This window comes from Salmo trutta, chromosome 6 (genome assembly GCF_901001165.1).
Source record: "Salmo trutta chromosome 6, fSalTru1.1, whole genome shotgun sequence".
Classification (NCBI taxonomy): domain Eukaryota; kingdom Metazoa; phylum Chordata; class Actinopteri; order Salmoniformes; family Salmonidae; genus Salmo; species Salmo trutta.
Genome location: NC_042962.1, coordinates 38,970,811 through 38,989,955, shown reverse-complemented (window position 1 = coordinate 38,989,955; position 19,145 = coordinate 38,970,811). Strand labels below are relative to the sequence as shown.

The window sequence follows — 19,145 nt, the reverse complement described above, 5'->3', positions numbered from 1 at the left end:
TAGATTGGCTGGTTCTTGAATGGCGTTTATCAATAATGTGACGCAAACTCAAACTTCCTGCATGTTCCAAAGAGTGATTTTGCTTCAGATGTTGAAAAAGGGTTGTCGTATTACCAGACTTCGTAGCCACCTATCTACGGCACAATTTGCACCGAACGTTGCTCTGCTCTTTGTCGGACTTCAAAAAGCCAAAACACTTCCAAATTACTGAAACATTTTAACACTTTTTATCAATAATTTCTTTGTTGGAAGCTGCTCCTTCTCCATGGCTATCACTGCCAATGTTTCGCCTACAACACTCATTTTTCGTGGTTAATAGTGGCTACTCCATCACTCGAGGTTCTAAGTGGTTTTTAGTGAACGTATACCTTTCCATGTGCATATTGTCACTCCTCCGCACGTTCCTACTGCGTCACAGAGGTGAAATGGACTGCTGTACTTAATTATTCTATATTGACATTATCGAAAATGAATCTAAACGTGTTTATATCGTTATTGAGGGAAGTAATTACCTGGATAATTATTGATACTGATTTATCGCCCAGCCCTAGTGGAAATATATATAAAACACAGGGAAATCCCATTTGGGCTGCACTGGGTCTTTAAACAAATTGATATGAAGTTTGGCTACACTAAGTCTGCCTGCCTGCCTGACCATTCAGCCTGCCTTGACCTCGAGCCTGCCTGCTCCCACTGTACCTTTTGGACTCTTACCTGGTTTATAAACTTCAGCCTCTCCCCGACCTGCCCATTGCCTGCCCCTTGTATTTCAATAAACAAGAGACTCGAACCATCTGCCTCCCGTGTCTGCATCTGGGTCCCGCCCTGTGTCGTTATAGGTATGTGTCTCAATTGGCAACCTATTATCTACACTACTTTGACCAGAGTCCAATGGGCCCTGGTTAAAATAGAAGTTCATTAACAGAGAATATGGTGCCATCTGGGATACAGCTGAGATCCAAACCATGGTATTTAAAAAATATATATATTTCACCTTTTTTTAACCAGGTAGGCAAGTTGAGAACAAGTTCTCATTTACAACTGCGACCTGGCCAAGATAAAGCAAAGCAGTGTGACAAATCAATTTCAGTATCAATTTCCAAAGGCCTAGTGAGATGCTTTTACACTACAACCAAGCAGCATTGAATAGAAAGCATGTGCTGTTGTTGGTTCTGGTTACATGCATATCCTTATTTTACACATCCCCACCCCAGCCCTAATCTCCTCCACGTGTGACAGGTAATGTAAGGAGAGGATAGAAAGGGTTTAGGGCAGGGGTGTCAAACTCATTTTAGCTCAGGGGCCACATGGAGGAAAATCTATTCCCAAGTGGGCCGGACCGGTAAAATCATGGTATATATAACTTAAAAACAACAACTTCAGATTGTTTTCTTTGTTTTAATACGATCTTTGTTTTAATACCATTTTTCTTGGAACACTGCACTCTGCGTCCACTTTTCTCTTTTTTGACAGAGCCATATTGGGGCAATGAGGGTGCCAAAGCACATAATGTTAAAAGTAGAAGCCGTAATAAATATCGCGGGCAAAACAAAGTAGCTCATCCGGACTGGCTGCACTTGCTTGACCTACTTGCTCTGCTCCGGTACAAACAGTTTGCTTGCTTAACACAATTGCTATTGCGCCATCCAGTTGACGCAATTGGAACAGCAGTTTCTTTTATTGAAAAATTGCAGCTCATTTTTATACTTTACAAAATCATCTCGCGGGCCGGATTAAACCCCTTTGCGGGCCTGATCCGGCCTGTGGGCCGGACGTTTGACACTCCTGGTTTAGGGTCTGCATGCGATGGAGTCTTTGCTCTCCCCTCTCCCCTTTGCTCTCCCCGTTCCAAACACTCTGGCTCATAGCAAGGAGACAGAGAGACCATAGGTTTTCACTGTGATCATTCAACAGAACAACACTCTCACCAAATGGATTCTAGACCACACTGGGCGAGGTTTGCCAAAGGAAACTATTCTTGTTCTTGTTTTTCAATGAATATTCATAAGTGAATTTCCTGTTGAGCTTTTGCATGTGGGTAGGAGAGTCTGATCTAATGTAAGGTCCTATAGAAGCATGAACAAGATGGACAAGCAGAGGGGGCAGGGGAAAGTATTTCTGAATTATGTGACTGTTAATCACCTAAATAAAATCTATAGTCCGGGAGCATCGAAACACAGAAGCATTTTTTCGGGGGGGCAGGGCATTATATCCAAATTTGCAGTGTGTGCCCAAATTTGAGGGGAGACTGAAATTCGTATGACACCCCTGACTTAGCCCTCTTGAATTGAAGCATATACAAGCACCTCTTATTTATTCACACCATCATATCATTAACCAGAGCTGAAGCATTATGCTACAGAAGCCATATGCTCTCTACAGCATATCCAGTATTGTCTTAGTAAAGATGTTCTGAGGCTAACATAATGCTGTCCTGTTTCCTTACCAATACAAAAGCATGAGTTTTCCCCTCAACACAACTACAGTAGCGTGGTGCTGTGTGTAGACTAAGCTAGTAGACAGAGGTAACAGAGCTCCCAGTGAAATCCAACCGTGTCATGATCTATAATTGTATCTCCCAGTGATAATGGCCTTTCATCCCAAACAGCTGACACACTCATCAATCACAGATCATACACTCCGGCCTGAGCCCAGCTTTTATTCCCACAATGTTTACAACATCATATTAACATTGAGTAGAATGGGACATACCTTCCAGATAATCTTTATGCTGAAATACCTCTTTAGCATTGGTGGGGGTGCTGTATGTGTGACAGTGTGAATGAGGCGATGGAGTCATCGCTTTCTAACTGTCACTGTCGTTTGAGCTGACGGAACATACTACTGAAAGAGGTTGGTAAAGCGCGGTTTTGCTTTGCTTCATACAGTGCCAAATAAGGATAGATGAACAGAAAGACAAACAGGCAGGCAGACAGGTTGACAGGTAGACCAACCATACAAAAGTCAGGATTTATCAAACAAAGAAATGTGGCTGGGTCCAATGCTTTCAAAGCCACATGTTCTGAGACAAACAACCGATTTGAAGGCATTTTCACAATGCTGTGTGTATTGACCTATAGTGCTGTATAATTAAAAGTTCAAAGAGTAACAAGTCCATCATTTCGTTATTTTTATTGGCACCATTCACAACAAAAAGTCCCCTCAATGTCTCTACAGTCTAACCAGTCAAAGGTGGGAACTTCTGAGGGCTTCAAGCTCTTGAAATTAACATCAAACAACATATGCACCATTTAACAATGCAGTGTTTAGCAAGCTTGGGATTTGAATAATGCCAGTAATTGGATGGGAGCCTTCTGAAACTTTCATTGGGTTCCTATTGATCTCAGGATGTAGTGCCTAGGCTTTGGCATTCTGGTTGTGTCCCAAATTTCACCTTATTCCTATATAGTGTGCTACTTCAAATGTCCCTACATAGTGCACTACATTTGTAAGAATAGGGTGACTAAGTCTAAACCATTGAGGGGGTTCTAAACTGACATATCGAATTGTTTTAAGGTGGTCACACTATGGATCATTTAACTATTTGATATTGAATCTTAGGACCACTTATGGGATACATTTATTTGGAGAATATATTGAATTTGGCCTTTCATACTATAGCCCAAAGAAACGCACTGAATAACACATTCATAAATGGCAAAAAAGACAGTAAAAAAAATGTATTATAAGAAACAAGGTTTTGAGGTGTTTGTTCTATATCTAGGAGACATAAGAATGCTCAGGATATATATATATATATATATATATATATATTCTCATTGGGTCAGAAGTTTACATACACTCAATTAGTATTTGGTAGCATTGCCTTTAAATTGTTTAACTTGGGTCAAACGGTTCGGGTAGCCTTCCACAAACTTCCCACAATAAGTTGTGTGAATTTTGGCCCACTCCTCCTGACAGAGCTGGTGTAACTGAATCAGGTTTGTAGGCCTCTTCGCTCGCACACACTTTTTCAGTTCTGCCCACACATTTTCTATGGGATTGAGGACAGAGCGTTGTGATGGCCACTCCAGTACCTTGACTTTGTTGTCCTTAAGCCATTTTGCAACAACTTTGGAAGTATGCTTGGACTCATTGTCCATTTGGAAGGCCCATTTGCAACCAAGTTTTAACTTCCTGACTGATGTCTTGAGATGTTGCTTCAATATATCCACATCATTTTCCTACCTCATGACGCCATCTATTTTGTGAAGTGCACCAGTCCCTCCTGCAGCAAAGCACCCCCACAACATGATGCTGCCACCCCCGTGCTTCACGGTTGGGATGGTGTTCTTTGGCTTGCAAGCCTCCCCTTTTTCCTCCAAACATAACGATGGTCATTATGGCCAAACAGTTCTATTTTTGTTTCATCAGACCAGAGGACATTTCTCCAAAAAGTACAATCTTTGTCCTCATGTGCAGTTGCAAACCGTAGTGTGGCTTTTTTTTATGGCGGTTTTGGAGCAGTGGCTTATTCCTTGCTGAGCGGCCTTTCAGGTTATGTCAATATAGGACTCGTTTTACTGTGGACATATATACTTTTGTACATATTTCCTCCAGCATCTTCACAGGGTCCTTTGCTGTTGTTCTGGGATTGATTTGCACTTTTCGCTCCAAAGTACGTTCCTCTCTAGGAGACAGAACGCGTCTCCTTCCTGAGCGGTATGATGGCTGTGTGGTCCCATGGTGTTTATACTTACGTACTATTGTTTGTACAGATGAATGTGGCACCTCCAGGCTTTTGGAAATTGCTCCCAAGGATGAACCAGACTTGTGGAGGACTACAATTTTGTTTCTGAGGTCTTGGCTGATTTCTTTTGATTTTCCAGTGATGTCAAGCAAAGAGGCATTGAATTTGAAGGTAGGCCTTGAAATACATCCACATGTATAACTCCAATTGACTCAAATGATGTCAATTAGCCTATCAGAAGCTTCTAAAGCCATGATATCATTTTCTGGAATTTTCCAAGCTGTTTAAAGGCACAGTCAACTTAGTGTATGTAAACGTCTGATGCACTGGAATTGTGATACAGTGAAATATTTTTCCAACAAGTCTGTAACCACTTGTTGGAAAAATGACTTGTGTCATGCACAAAGTAGATGTCCTAACTGACTTGCCAAAACTATGTTTTGTTTACAAGAAATTTGTGGAGTGGTTGAAAAACTAGTTTTAATGACTCCAACCTAAGTGTATGTAAACTTCCGACTTCAACTGTAGGTTGTTATATTACTTTTTTTTCTGGCTTGGCTTCCCCATTGATTTTACCCACGCACCGCTACCGGTAATTCCGAAACTACTATTTGATCTCTAAAGACATTCCTCACATTATTCATCCAATATTTGATCTTGGTACTTCTCTAAATCAGTAGTGTGTCGGTTGTTGGAGTTGATTAAAATGTAATTAAATTGCATTGAACTCTCATATTAAAGTGCAAAGACGCACAAATTTCAAAAGGCACTTACTTCAGTTGTACTGAAATTGCAATTTGGGATTGGTACATACCATTTTTGACTTTTAAAGTAATGATATATAGTCATTGATCCTTGCATCCATAGCTCCATCTATGAATATGATAGAGTTACATTTTTCACGCCCCAACCCCTTAGTTGTTTATCAGAAAAACTGGCAGGGTGGATGCTTTGACGTTGTTTGAATCCCAGATTTCAACTTTAATATAATTCTACCTCTCCCTCCTCCATCTCCATCTAACAAAACCTCAGTCATTTCCATGGTACAAGGTGGGCTTAATGGATTTTGTTGTTAAGCGCTGAGAATGAATACATCACAGAAGAGACTTCAAGAGCATCTGACAAAGAATAAATTAACTCAGCAGAGAGAGCAAGTAAAAATTATCCAGAGGAACTTACATGCACATCACATAAAAATATATATTTTTGTATTAACTCCAGCCAGCCTGTCTGAGGGCAAATGTCTGAAAAACCATTTCTCCATGGTTCCTCCAGGCTATGAACTGGAGTTGTATTGTGGAGGAGCAGTGGACTGCGAGGCTAAAGCATCACACCAACAGGGTTGTGTTCATTAAGCATGACATGTAAGAAAGGGGTCCGAAATAAAGGGATAGATACTACCTGGATTTGTCCAATAGAAATGTTAATTTTCGTTTACCCTTGCGAAATGTTTTAAAGGATTTTTTGTTGTGTACCCTAATGAACGCAACTCAATATAAGGGGGCCTAAGGGCAAGTATTAAGCAGACTGACTACTTTTCAGCCCCCCATAAAAGTGGCATGGTGTGAGACGGCAATATGGAGTTCCTCCCATCACTGCAAAGCAGATTTAAAGCTATTCTCCACATTAATACTGTGTCTATTGAGCTACAGTAATTGAACTACATAAGGTTGAAGTACATAATGTGTAATGCTGGACATACATTCAAATCCAGACAACATCAATAAATACAATCAATGGGCATTAGAATTGACCAATATACTGCGTGCACGGTAGCCACACTAATTTCTGATGGCCAATGGCAAGACAGACAGGCAGACATGCAGACAGAGAGACAGACGGTGTGATGTTGACCTCTTGAATGAGCTTTCTACGTAATGACAGAGGAGAAAACTCCAAACTCAAAATAGCTCTTTCAGCAAACAAACACACACAGTCACGCATGCACACACGCACAACCAAAGAAAATACACACACAGTCACAAACCCTCTCTCTCTTACACACACACACAGTCATGATTGTCTGTTACAGAATAAAACAGCCCTCACTCTCGTATCAACAATCTACAGTCACACGCTGTACGCATGCACACACACCTTCTGATTCCCAAGTAGATGGAGTAGAGCACATGCACAGACACACTGTAACGGAAACTGTAATTTATACGGTCATTTGGGGTATTATCAGCAGTACTGTAATGCACTAGTTAGAAGAAGTGTCGGAGTCAGGCGCAGGACACATGGATGAGTGTAAATTCATGAATAAACTTCTTCTAATACAGGATTGGGGAACAACCCCTCCAAGAACACAAAACAGGAAACAATCGCCGACAAGACAAACAGGAAATGCAGAGGGTTAAATAATAAACATAATTAGGGAAATCAAAAACAGGTGTACACAATAAAGACAAAACCAAACGAACAGTGAAACATCGATCGGTGGCAACTAGTAAGCCGGTGACGTCGACCGCCGAACGCCGCCCAAACAAGGAGAGGGGCCGACTTCGGCGGGAGTCGTGACAAGTAAAATAGTGTGAAACTATTTACTGAAGCATACTGTAATTTATTGTGCATTGTGGGAAAGGTTTGTGGCCAGGGAAATAATTTTGAATGATACTGTAATTCCATCCCACAGAATACAGTACAGTACCGTATTTTTGGAGTGCCAAAAACATTTTGACCACGAGTGGGTGCATGGTATTGCTGTTTCTGGCACATTAACATATTTAAACAATGCTGTACCAATTTAGCTGGTATGTAGTAGTAGTGTCCCATGAAATTAAAATGTATAGGGGACAGATTGGAGCAAGTCTTAAAACTTTAACAGTTGAGCATTTTGCCATTTCCTTTTGGTCAGTTTTGCCCTGTAGTCACTGTCAATTTGGAAGCTTTTGATAAGACCTCTGGAAGTGCAAGTGATATAAAATACTAAATATTAATTGATATGCTGTAATTTTTTATTTATTTATTTATTTCACCTTTATTTAACCAGGTAGGCAAGTTGAAAACAAGTTCTCATTTACAATTGTGACCTGGCCAAGATAAAGTAAAGCAGCTCGACACACACAACAACACAGAGTTACACATGGAGTAAAACAAACATACAGTCAATAAGACAGTAGAAAAATAAGTCTATATACAATGTGAGCAAATGAGGTGAGATAAGGGAGGTAAAGGCAAAAAAGGCCATGGTGGCAAAGTAAATACAATATAGCAAGTAAAACACTGGAATGGTAGATTTGTAGTGGAAGAAAGTGCAAAGTAGAAATAGAAATAATGGGGTGCAAAGGAGCAAAATAAATAAATAAATACAGTTGGGGAAGAGGTAGTTTGGGCTAAATTATAGATGGGCTATGTACAGGTGCAGTGATCTGTGAGCTGCTCTGACAGCTGGTGCTTAAAGCTAGTGAGGGAGAAAAGTGTCTCCAGTTTCAGAGATTTTTGTAGTTCGTTCCAGTCATTGGCAGGGGAGAACTGGAAGGAGAGATGGCCAAAGGAGGAATTGGCTTTGGGGGTGACCAGAGAGATATATCTGCTGGAGCGCGTGCTACAGGTGGGTGCTGCTATGGTGACCAGTGAGCTGAGATAAGGGGGGACTTTACCTAGCAGGGTCTTGTAGATGACCTGGAGCCAGTGGGTTTGGCTGGAGCCAGTGGCGACGAGTATGAATCGAGGGCCAGCCAACGAGAGCATACAGGTCGCAGTGGTGGTATATGGGGGCTTTGGTGACAAAACGGATGGCACTGTGATAGACTGCATCCAGTTTATTGAGTAGGGTATTGGAGGCTATTTTGTAAATGACATCGCTGAAGTCGAGGATCGGTAGGATGGTCAGTTTTACGAGGGTATGTTTGGCAGCATGAGTGAAGGATGCTTTGTTGGGAAATAGGAAGCCAATTCTAGATTTAACTTTAGATTGGAGATGTTTGATGTGAGTCTGGAAGGAGAGCTTACAGTCTAACCAGACACCTAGGTATTTGTAGTTGTCCACATATTCTAAGTCAGAACCATGAAGAGTAGTGATGCTGGACGGGCGGGCGGGCAGAGCATGCATTTAGTTTTACTTGTATTTAAGAGCAGTTGGAGGCTACAGAAGGAGAGTTGTATGGCATTGAAGCTCGTCTGGATGGTTGTTAACACAGTGTCCAAAGAAGGGCCAGAAGTATACAGAATGGTGTCGTCTGCGTAGAGGTGGATCAGAGACTCACCAGCAGCAAGTGCGACATCATTGATGTATACAGAGAAAAGAGTTGGCCCAAGAATTGAAACCTGTGGCACCCCCATAGAGACTACCAGAGGCCCGGACAACAGGCCCTCCGATTTGACACGTTGAACTCTATCAGAGAAGTAGTTGGTGAACCAGGCGAGGCAATCATTTGAGAAACCGAGGCTATTGAGTCTGCCGATGAGGATGTGGTGATTGACAGAGTCGAAAGCCTTGGCCAGGTCAATGAATACGGCAGCACAGTATTGTTTCTTATCGATGGCGGTTACGATATCGTTTAGGACCTTGAGCGTGGCTGAGGTGCACCCATGACCAGCTCTGAATCCAGATTTCATAGCGGAGATGGTGCGGTGTGATTCGAAATGCTCGGTAATTTGTTTGTTGACTGCATTTTCGAAGTCCTTAGAAAGGCAGGGTAGGATAGATATAGGTCTGTAGCAGTTTGGGTCAAGAGGGTCCCCTCCTTTGAAGAGGGGGATGACAGCAGCTGCTTTCCAATCTTTTGGAATCTCAGATGACACGAAAGAGAGGTTGAACAGGCTAGTAATAGGGGTTGATTTTGCAGCTCTTTCAGAACATCAGCTGACTGGATTTGGGAGAAGGAGAAATGGGGAAGGCTTGGGCGAGTAGCAGTGCTATTGACCGCGGTAGGGGTAGCCAGGTGGAAAGCATGGCCAGCCGTAGAAAAATGCTTATTGAAATTCTCAAGTATAGTGGATTTATCGGTGGTGACAGAGTTTCCTATCCTCAGTGCAGTGGGCAGCTGGGAGGAGGTGTTTTTTTTCTCCATGGATTTTACAGTGTCCCAGAACTTTTTGGAGTTTGTGTTACAGGAAGCACATTTCTGCTTGAAAAAGCTAGCCTTGGCATTTCTAACTGCCTGTGTATATTGGTTTCTAACTTCCCTGAGAAGTTGCATATCACGGGGGCTGTTCGATGCTAATGCAGAACGCCACAGGATGTTTTTGTGTTGTTAAGGGCAGTCAGGTCTGGGGAAAACCAAGGGCTATATCTGTTCCTGGTTCTAAATTTCTTGAATGGGACGTGCTTATTTAAGATGGTGAGAAAGGCATTTAAAAAAAATAGTCAGGCATCCTCCACTGACGGGATGAGATCAATATCCTTCCAGGATACCCGGGCCAGGTCGATTAGAAAGGCTTGCTCGCTGAAATGTTTCAGGGAGCGTTTGACAGTGATGAGTGGAGGTCGTTTGACCGCTGACCCATTACGGATGCAGGCAATGAGGCAGTGATCGCTGAGATCTTGGTTGAAAACAGCAGAGGTGTATTTAGAGGGCAAGTTGGTTAGGATGATATCTATGAGGGTGCCCGTGTTTACGGCTTTGGGGTGGTACCTGGTAGGTTCATTGATAGTTTGTGTGAGATTGAGAGCATCAAGCTTAGATTGTAGGATGGCTGGAGTATTAACCTGTTGGGGATAGGGGGCAGTATTTGCACGGCCGGATAAAAAACGTACCCGATTTAATCTGGTTACTACTCCTGCCCAGTAACTAGAATATGCATATAATTGTTTGATTCGGATAGAAAACACCCTAAAGTTTCTAAAACTGTTTGAATGGTGTCTGTGAGTATAACAGAACTCATTTGGCAGGCCAAAACCTGAGAAGATTCCAAACAGGAAGCGCTCTCTCTGACTATTTCTTGGCCTTCTTGATCATCTCTAACCAAAACAGGGGATCTCTGGTATAGCGTGACATTTTCTAAAGCTCCCATAGGCTCTCAGAAGGTGCCAGAACGATGAATGGTGACTTTGCAGGCCATGACTGAAAAACAGTAGTGCATTTGGATAGTGGTCGATCTGAGAACACGAGCCGACACCATGTTTTTATTTTTTGGTCTTTGAACAAAAACAGGTTTTCCTGGTCGGAATATTATCGCTTTTTTACGAGAAAAATCACATAAAAATTGATTTTCAACAGCGGTTGACATGCTTCGAAGTACGGTAATGGAATATTTCAAAAAATTTGTCACAAAACGCGTCGTGCGCGTCACCCTTCTTTACCCTTCGGATAGTGTCTTGAACGCACGAACAAAACGCCGCTATTTGGATATAACTATGGATTATTTGGAACCAAACCAACATTTGTTATTGAAGTAGAAGTCCTGGGAGTGCATTCTGACGAAGAACAGCAAAGGTAATCCAATTTTTCTAATAGTAATTCTGAGTTTGGTGAGTACCACACTTGGTGGGTGTCAAAATAGCTAGCCTGTGATGGCCGTGCTATCTCCTCAGAATATTGCAAAATGTGCTTTCACCGAAAAGCTATTTTAAAATCGGACATAGCGATTGCATAAAGGAGTTCTGTATCTATAATTCTTAAAATAATTGTTATGTTTTTTGTGAACGTTTATCGTGAGTAATTTAGTAAATTCACCGGAAGTGTTCGGTGGGAATGCTAGTCACATGCTAATGTAAAAAGCTGGGTTTTGATATAAATATGAACTTGATTGAACAAAATATGCATGTATTGTATAACATAATGTCCTAGGAGTGTCATCTGATGAAGATCATCAAAGGTTAATGCTGCATTTAGCTGTAACACAGAAATCATTTTGATGACTTCTGTGTTACAGAATTCATCAAAAGAGAGCGCCTGGGGAATAGGAGTGGAGCTAGGCACTGCAGGGCCTGATTTCACCTCTACATCACCAGAGGAACAGAGGAGGAGCAGGATAAGGGTACGGCTAAAAACTATGAGAATTGTTTGTCTATGACGTCCAGAATAGAGAGTAAAAGGAGCAGGTTTCTGGGGGCGATGGAGCTTCAAGGTATAATGTACAGACAAAGGTATGGTAGGATGTGAATACAGTCGAGGTAAACCTAGGCATTGAGTGATGAGAGAGATATTGTCTCTAGAAGATGTCATAGCATGTGTAGGTGGTGGAACTGAAAGGTTGGATAAGGTATAATGAGCAGGGCTAGAGTCTCTACAGTGAAATAAGTCAATAAACACTAACCAGAACAGCAATGGCCAAGGCATATTGACATTAAGGAGAGGCATGCTTAGCTGAGTGATCATAAGGGTCCCGTGTGATTTAGACAGCTAGCCGGATCATAGGTAGCAACCTGGCATAAGATGGAGGGAGGTCTGTATTTAGCCACCTCATGCGTTTCCGTCTGTAGATTAGTGGGGTTTCGTGTGGTAGGGGGGACCAGTCCAATTGGCAAAATAGTTATAGTTATAGTGGCCCAAGAAAATCGGCCGATAGACCTAATCAGATATCAGCCGATAAGACAGCTAACGATTAGCAGGCCGCAGATGGGCGTTCAGGTTACGTTGCGACGGAGGGGCCAGTTGGATAACTCCCTCGGGCAGATAACGTTGGTAGTCCAGTCATGAAGGCCCGATGGGGCTCCGCATCGACAGTAAAACGGGTCCGGATAGGTGATTGCAGCCCAGGAGTGGCTGATGGAACTCTTCAGATGGCTAGCTCCGGAATAATTGATGTTAGCTCCGGGACTGACGTTAGCCAATAGTCACTCGGGTAGCAGCTAGCTAGCTGCAAGATCCAGGTGTAGATGTCCAGAGCCTGCGGTAGAAATCCGGGAACATGGAGAGAAAATAGGTCCGGTATGCTCTGGTCTGAGTCGTGCTGTACAAAACTGGCGATAGCTTTTTGAGCTAAGGGATAGCTGATGACCACTAACCGTGTCTAGCTGAACTCCAACGTTAGCCAGTTAACTGGCCAACCTCTGGCTAACCTCTGGCTAGCTTCTGTTGAGGATTTCAGCTTTGAGGTTAATAATACTTATTCTTTTTTTTAATTGGTGAGGAGGGTTGCAGGAGAGTGTTTTGAGGTTGAGTTTTTAGAAAAAATATATATAAAAAGATATGTGAAGAAAAAATGTAAATATATATATATATATACACATGGGACAAGACGAAGGACAAAGACGTCTGACTGCTACGCCATCTTGGGACAGAATGTAAACACATTAGCTATCAGCCAACCTGCTTGCACCAATCCCATGTAATTACAGTATAATACTGTGAAATACAAACCCCATCTGCCCTTAATGAATTTAATTAATTCATACATTCATTTATTAGTTCATTCCAATTACCGTAGAATTACTACATATATATTCTTTTAACAGTATAATACAGTCAATTCTACGGTATTTTACTGCATGTCATTACTCAGTACTTGCTTTGATACTGTATTTAGATTACAGTAGTTGTACTGCAATATGAAATACAGTAACTTACTTACCACTAGCTGCCTGTAAGTTACTGTCAAATTCACGGCAACCCCTTTACAGCTATAGAGAGTTGTCCATAACTGTGTAATCAAAATACTATACCCCATTAAAAAAAATGCATCTCAAATGTCAATACAAAAAGACAAGAAATCAAAAAATCTGTTGGCATACTGTAACCTAACAGAGACACTGTATATCACACACTTATTCACTCAAAGCAGCGAACCATTACAATGAAATCAATAAACTGAAAGAAATGTTGAAGTCATGCATTTGCTGTACTGTTACCAGCTACGAGTTCTGTAAACACAGCAGTACTGAAAACAAATCAGCAACAACGGAACAGCATCGCTCACCTCGGCTCAGTAGACTGGTCCACATATTCACACACACACAACTCCCTCCCAATGCTGAATAGAATCTGTGTCCTCCTATTTTAAGAGATGGAGTGTGTGTGTGTGGGGGGGGGGGTAGAGGGACAGAGAGAGACAGAGAGAAGGAGATTGAGGGAGAGAGAAAGGGGGACAAAGAAAGAGAGCGATAGAGGGAGAGATAGTAGGGGAAATGGGAGAAAGGGAGAGAGAGAGAGAAAGAAATGCTGCACTGTGTTGAGTGGTGGAGAACTAGCACGCCTTGCCTCTGAGCCTTATCGTCAGTATGAAAACACACTAAGATCAGCACATCTCCGCAGCTTCCTAGACACTGGCTCAATTCCCCCTGAGAAAACCCCTCACTCTGTGGGAGGAAAGAGAGAAAGACGCACACACAAACACACACGCACAAGCTGGCACCACATGTGCGCAGGCACACACACCCACACACACACAGACAAGCCATGCCATTAGAGATAACAAATGAGATGAGGAAAGACTAGTTCACAGTGACACTTCTGAGTAAGTTGGAAATAAGTGTGTGTGTGTGTGTGTGTGTGTGTGTGTGTGTGTGTGTGTGTGTGTGTGTGTGTGTGTGTGTGTGTGTGTGTGTGTGTGTGTGTGTGTGTGTGTGTGTGATTGATTGATGTTCAGATCATGTTATTCCTCTCACTATCTAACCAAGCAGCTAACAACCCAATGGCCTGTCTACTCTTGTTAGTCTCTGTCACGCTGTTTTTCTCACATGCACACACACGCCTGCACGCACACATGTACACACCACACGCATGCACACACAGCATAAAGTGAGAGAAATCAATGACACACACGTGCACATAGTTTCGTGGGGCCCCCCGCAAGGTCCGAGCAAATGTGATACACCAGAGACACACACATTTTTAAAGACGAACAAGACATTTCCTTCAAATTTCAACTGACAATTCCCTTTTGACATTTCCTTTTTATTTATTCTCTGAACCGTTAGTGCCTGTTTGTCCCTTTGGGGGGTTGCCCAGTTTAATCCCTGTATGAGGGGGTGAGAGGGCTGGGGTCTTCCTGGCATCAGTAGGGCCTGGCACTGTCCAGGCATGGGATAAATAAAGCAGGACTGGCATGGAGAGCCAGGCACACAGCAGCAGGGAGCCTGGCCATGGCCACAGTGTGATGGCATGGCCTGTGCCAAGAGAGAAAGGGAGAGAGAGAGAACCTCCTGCCAAATGCATGACTATATTAGAGACACATATTTCCCTCAGATTACACAGACCCACGAAGAATTCGAAAACAAATCCAAATTTGATAAAACTCCCATATCTATTGGGTGACAGGCCACAGTGTCCAATCACAACCGCAATATTTGTGACCTGTTGCCACAAGAAAAGGGAAGCCTGTGAAGGACAAACACCATTGTAAATACAAACCATATTTATGATTATTTATTTTCCCTTTTGTACTTTAACTATTTGCACATCATTACAACACTGTATGTAGACATAATATGATGTCTTTATTCTTTTGGAACTTTGTGAGTGTAATGTTCACTGTTCATTTAATTTTTGTTTATTATCTATTTCACTTGCTTTGGCAATGTAAACATGTGTTTCCCATGCCATAAAGCCCCTTGAGAGAGAGAGAGAGAGAGAGAGAGAGAGAGAGAGAGAGAGAGAGAGAGAGAGAGAGAGAGAGAGAGAGAGAGAGAGAGAGAGGACTAGAACTGCAAACACTGAGCTACCGACAGAGCATGTGTTCTCACTGACACAGAGTGAGAGCATCAACATGAGCCAAACGCCATAAATGTTCCACCTTCTGATATGGCAAACATAAGTCTCGAGCCTTAAGGGATGTACTATGGCCAAAATGAAACAAAGCTTCTGAAAAGATCTTGGCTATGTAAAGCTCCTCAAATATACTGTATGCTGCCAAGTCAATGGTGCTGGCCAGTAGTAATACTGAGAATGATGAAATACAAGGACATTAGCCATAGGGGGTGTCACTGATTCAAACAACTTTTTTAATGTGCAATATAATTCAATCTTTCTCTCATGTCACTCTACAAGGGCAGACAATAACGTGCTACATAAAGAGTGTGAAAATGACCTTGGAGTGTGAAAGCAATGCATGCACAGCAGTCCGCCACAACCCCCGAAACTACACAATGCTACGCTACTCTACTACATTACGCTACACTATGGTACACTACACAACAAGCTAGTCCCAATTCGATCCCTATCACTTTACTTGGCCATAATCCTTGCAGGAAGCAATATGGTGGAAGCTTTACTACTACACTGTTTATACCTATCCAGACTCTTCAGACATCCTAACCACATTGAGGGGTTATGGGGAGCAATTTGGACCACCCTGTCCTAATGAAAATGACCTTGGTGTGCCGAGTGGAGTCTGTTGAGGCAGAGGGAGGAAGAGGCTTGGTGGACAGGAGCAACAGAAATGTCAGTCAAACATCTGGCTCTCTCAAGGTTGTTCTCTAGAGTTCCTACAGTTCCCAAAGCCCAATCACGCCGTCCTCACCCCTCTCCTCCCCCTTTCCTTCCCCCTAACCTGCCGCGTTAGCCCTGCTCTGCTTCTGTTGACAGGAGGCTGTTGGACAGTGCCTGAATACCAAATCACCGGCACGGGATGCCACTCATACTAAAATTGGATCACTTTTCATGTGCATAATTTCTCTAACCCAAACAGAAGTTGTCCTTAATGGAAAGTAAATAGAGAGATCCCACACCACAGCCCGGGATGCTTCACTGCTCTTGCTGCCATCTGTGTGTGTGTGTGTGTGTGTGTGTGTATGTGTGTGTGCGCACACGTGCATGTATGCACACAAGAGTGTGTGTGTGTCTGTGTGAGTGCCACAATGTCCTCTGTGCAATCTGTCCGAATAGCATCTTGATGCTCCCCAACGACGTGTCAGCAGTTTCCCTGACCTAGCTAGCAGCTCATTTCTCCAGCGGCCGTGACAAGTAAAGAAACAAATAAAGCCTGTCTGATTGCCCTCACAGGTGATTCAATCTATTAAAGACTGCATTCCAAATGGCACCCTATTCCCTACATAGTGCACTACTTTTGATGAGAGCCCCATGGGCCATTTATGAGTCTGTCATAGCATCTCGAGCAATGCTTCAATTACCACCAAGAGAGGGCCAACTTAAGCATCTTGCCAATGTCTGTTATCAAGCTCGAAGGGCGATTTCAAATTGTGTCTGTTACAATTGTAAAAAAAAGGCGAACAAGTTAGTTTTAATTATACAGTACCTGTACCATGTGATTGCAGCATTGGTTGGGAAATACAATTGGTAATAATTAATTAGTCACTGATGGTGTGATTCAGAGAGTCTTTTCAATGACTATATCAGAAGAGAAGGACTAAACACACTGTGGAAACACTCTCCTCAGGGACAGGCAGGGGGATGTGTTTATGCGTGTGTTTTGTTCTGTTTCTTTGTTATCAATGTTGGGAGATGTATAGACGAGCATGTATGCACACACACACACTGTACAGTATATAGCGCAGATCCCATTACATGATTATATTTACAGCATGGCCCAAGAGACACAAAACATGAATGAATAAAGTAATTAATGCAATTACGTTTCCAAACAGTTATGCTCCCAACCTATTCTAATATGTAGACAAAATGTTTTGATAAGGTCATTGTTTCTGTCATTCAAATCTCAAGGTGATGCAAATCGACTATGGGTGAAAATGTGCTTTGTTGCTCACTCATGGCTCTTTCACATTTTACTTTTACAATAGCTTCAGATCTCAGGAACCTACCAAAGCACCAGAACAGGCACCAACTGCTGTCGGAACAGTTTTTACCCGAGTGCTGTGTGTAGCCTAAATAACATGCACATTATACAATTGCATTTGTACTTTCAGATACTATTTTTGAATATACTGATGATGTTGCTGTTAAAAGAATTGTATATCTTGATGATAATAATCAATAATCAATACGCCTTGACTAATGCCCAAGGTGTGTAAGACAATGGGTTAAATAATTAGGCAAGGACTCAGCTTTCTGCAAAAGGTTTCTGTAGCTTTATTCAGAGAACGTTCTGACGTCAAGATAACAAAACAGTCATTATATAGTTTCTTGCTTACTTACGCACATGCATTTACACACAAACTGTTGGTGAACTGCATCCCCCTTTGACTTCCCACACTGTTTATCACTATCCAGCTCAGCCTGTTCCTTTCCCTCAAGGTTAGGAACCTCTTGAAGTTTCTACTCACTTTACCATCTGGCCCCTGCCCTCTTGGGCACATTAAATACACACACACATTTCTCTCCCTCTCCAGCCTCTACTAGACTTTCTGGGACTAATCGGACTAATCATTCATTACATTGATTATTCATTAACCATGCTACATGACTAATAATTCATCATGCTTTATTGATTCATTTACCTTTTTAGATAATTCTCTCATCAGTTGCCCAGCATTTGCACTGTCACCTTCCTATATTTTATTATTGAGCTCTCATCAAAGAGACATTTCAATGTTGTATTTCCAAATTACATACATAAATATAACTTTTACTGTGTTGAACCTGAAAGGTCAAATACATTTCAGTTCCTGTAATTATTCTATATTGAGAAAATAATTGCTAGAATTTCAATGAAACCCCATAGCAATTGTTTTGTCTACAAAGTATTGTTATTCTGATCACTGGAAGCATATACCTGTGAGGGGAGTCTGCCTGTTGGTGGTAGTAGTATCAGTATTAATAGTAGTAGTAGTAGTAGTAGTAGTAGTATTAAAAGTACCCACAACAATTCTTTGGTTTTTAATTCCACCATTGGAAAAAAAAGAGCTACTGTGCAAATACAGCAAAAATACTTTATTTTATATTCATAACACCAACACTGACCTTAAATGCTTAGTGGCTCTATGGTGCAGTGTCTTGGCTACTGATTTTTGTCAGCGCTGCCATCTAGTGGTGAGCCCAGTGTTATCTGGATACTGTAGGCTGGGTAGTTGGTACTGTTTAGGCTACCTACACTACATGACCAAAAGTATGTAAACACCTGCTCGTCGAACATCTCATTCCAAAATCATGGCCATTAATAGAGTTGGTCCTCACTTTAGTGCTATTACAGCCTCCACTCTTCTGGGAAGGCTTTCTACGAGACGTTGGAACATTGCTGCGGGGATATGTTTCCATTCAACCACAAGAGCATTACATGCTGACTAGACCGGACCGCTAGCATGCGCATTATGATTTTGTCCACCCACACCAGATGCGATCAGGACACGCATGTTGAAATATCAAAACAATCTCTGAACCAACTATATTAATTTAGGGACAGGTTGAAAAGCATTAAACATTTATGTCAGTTAGCTAGCTAACTTGCTGTTGCTAGCAAATTTGTCCTGGGATATAAACATTGGATTGTTTTTTTACCTGAAATGCACAAGGTCCTCTACTCCTACAATTTATCCACAGATAAAAGGATAAACCAAGTTTGTTTCTAGTAATCTCTCCTCCTTCAGGCTTCTTCTTCTTCTTTGGACTTTATATGGGGGTTGGCAGCCAACTTTAAGGTGCATTACCACCACCAACTGAACTGGAGTGTGGACCTCAGTTCATCTTTCAATCACCTACATGGGTATATGCTTCTA

General features: G+C 42.1%; 1 protein-coding gene across 1 annotated transcript in view; it reads right to left on the bottom strand.

Annotated features, from left to right (window-relative positions):
• Window positions 1–13,571, bottom strand: part of LOC115195904 (zinc finger protein 385B-like) — a 76,327-nt gene extending 62,756 nt beyond the window's left edge. Inside the window, exon 1 of the mRNA XM_029756247.1 lies at window positions 13,496–13,571. The gene's annotated coding sequence lies outside the window, so the exon portion shown is untranslated. The remainder of the gene's footprint in view (window positions 1–13,495) is intronic.
• Window positions 13,572–19,145: the final 5,574 nt, after the last annotated feature.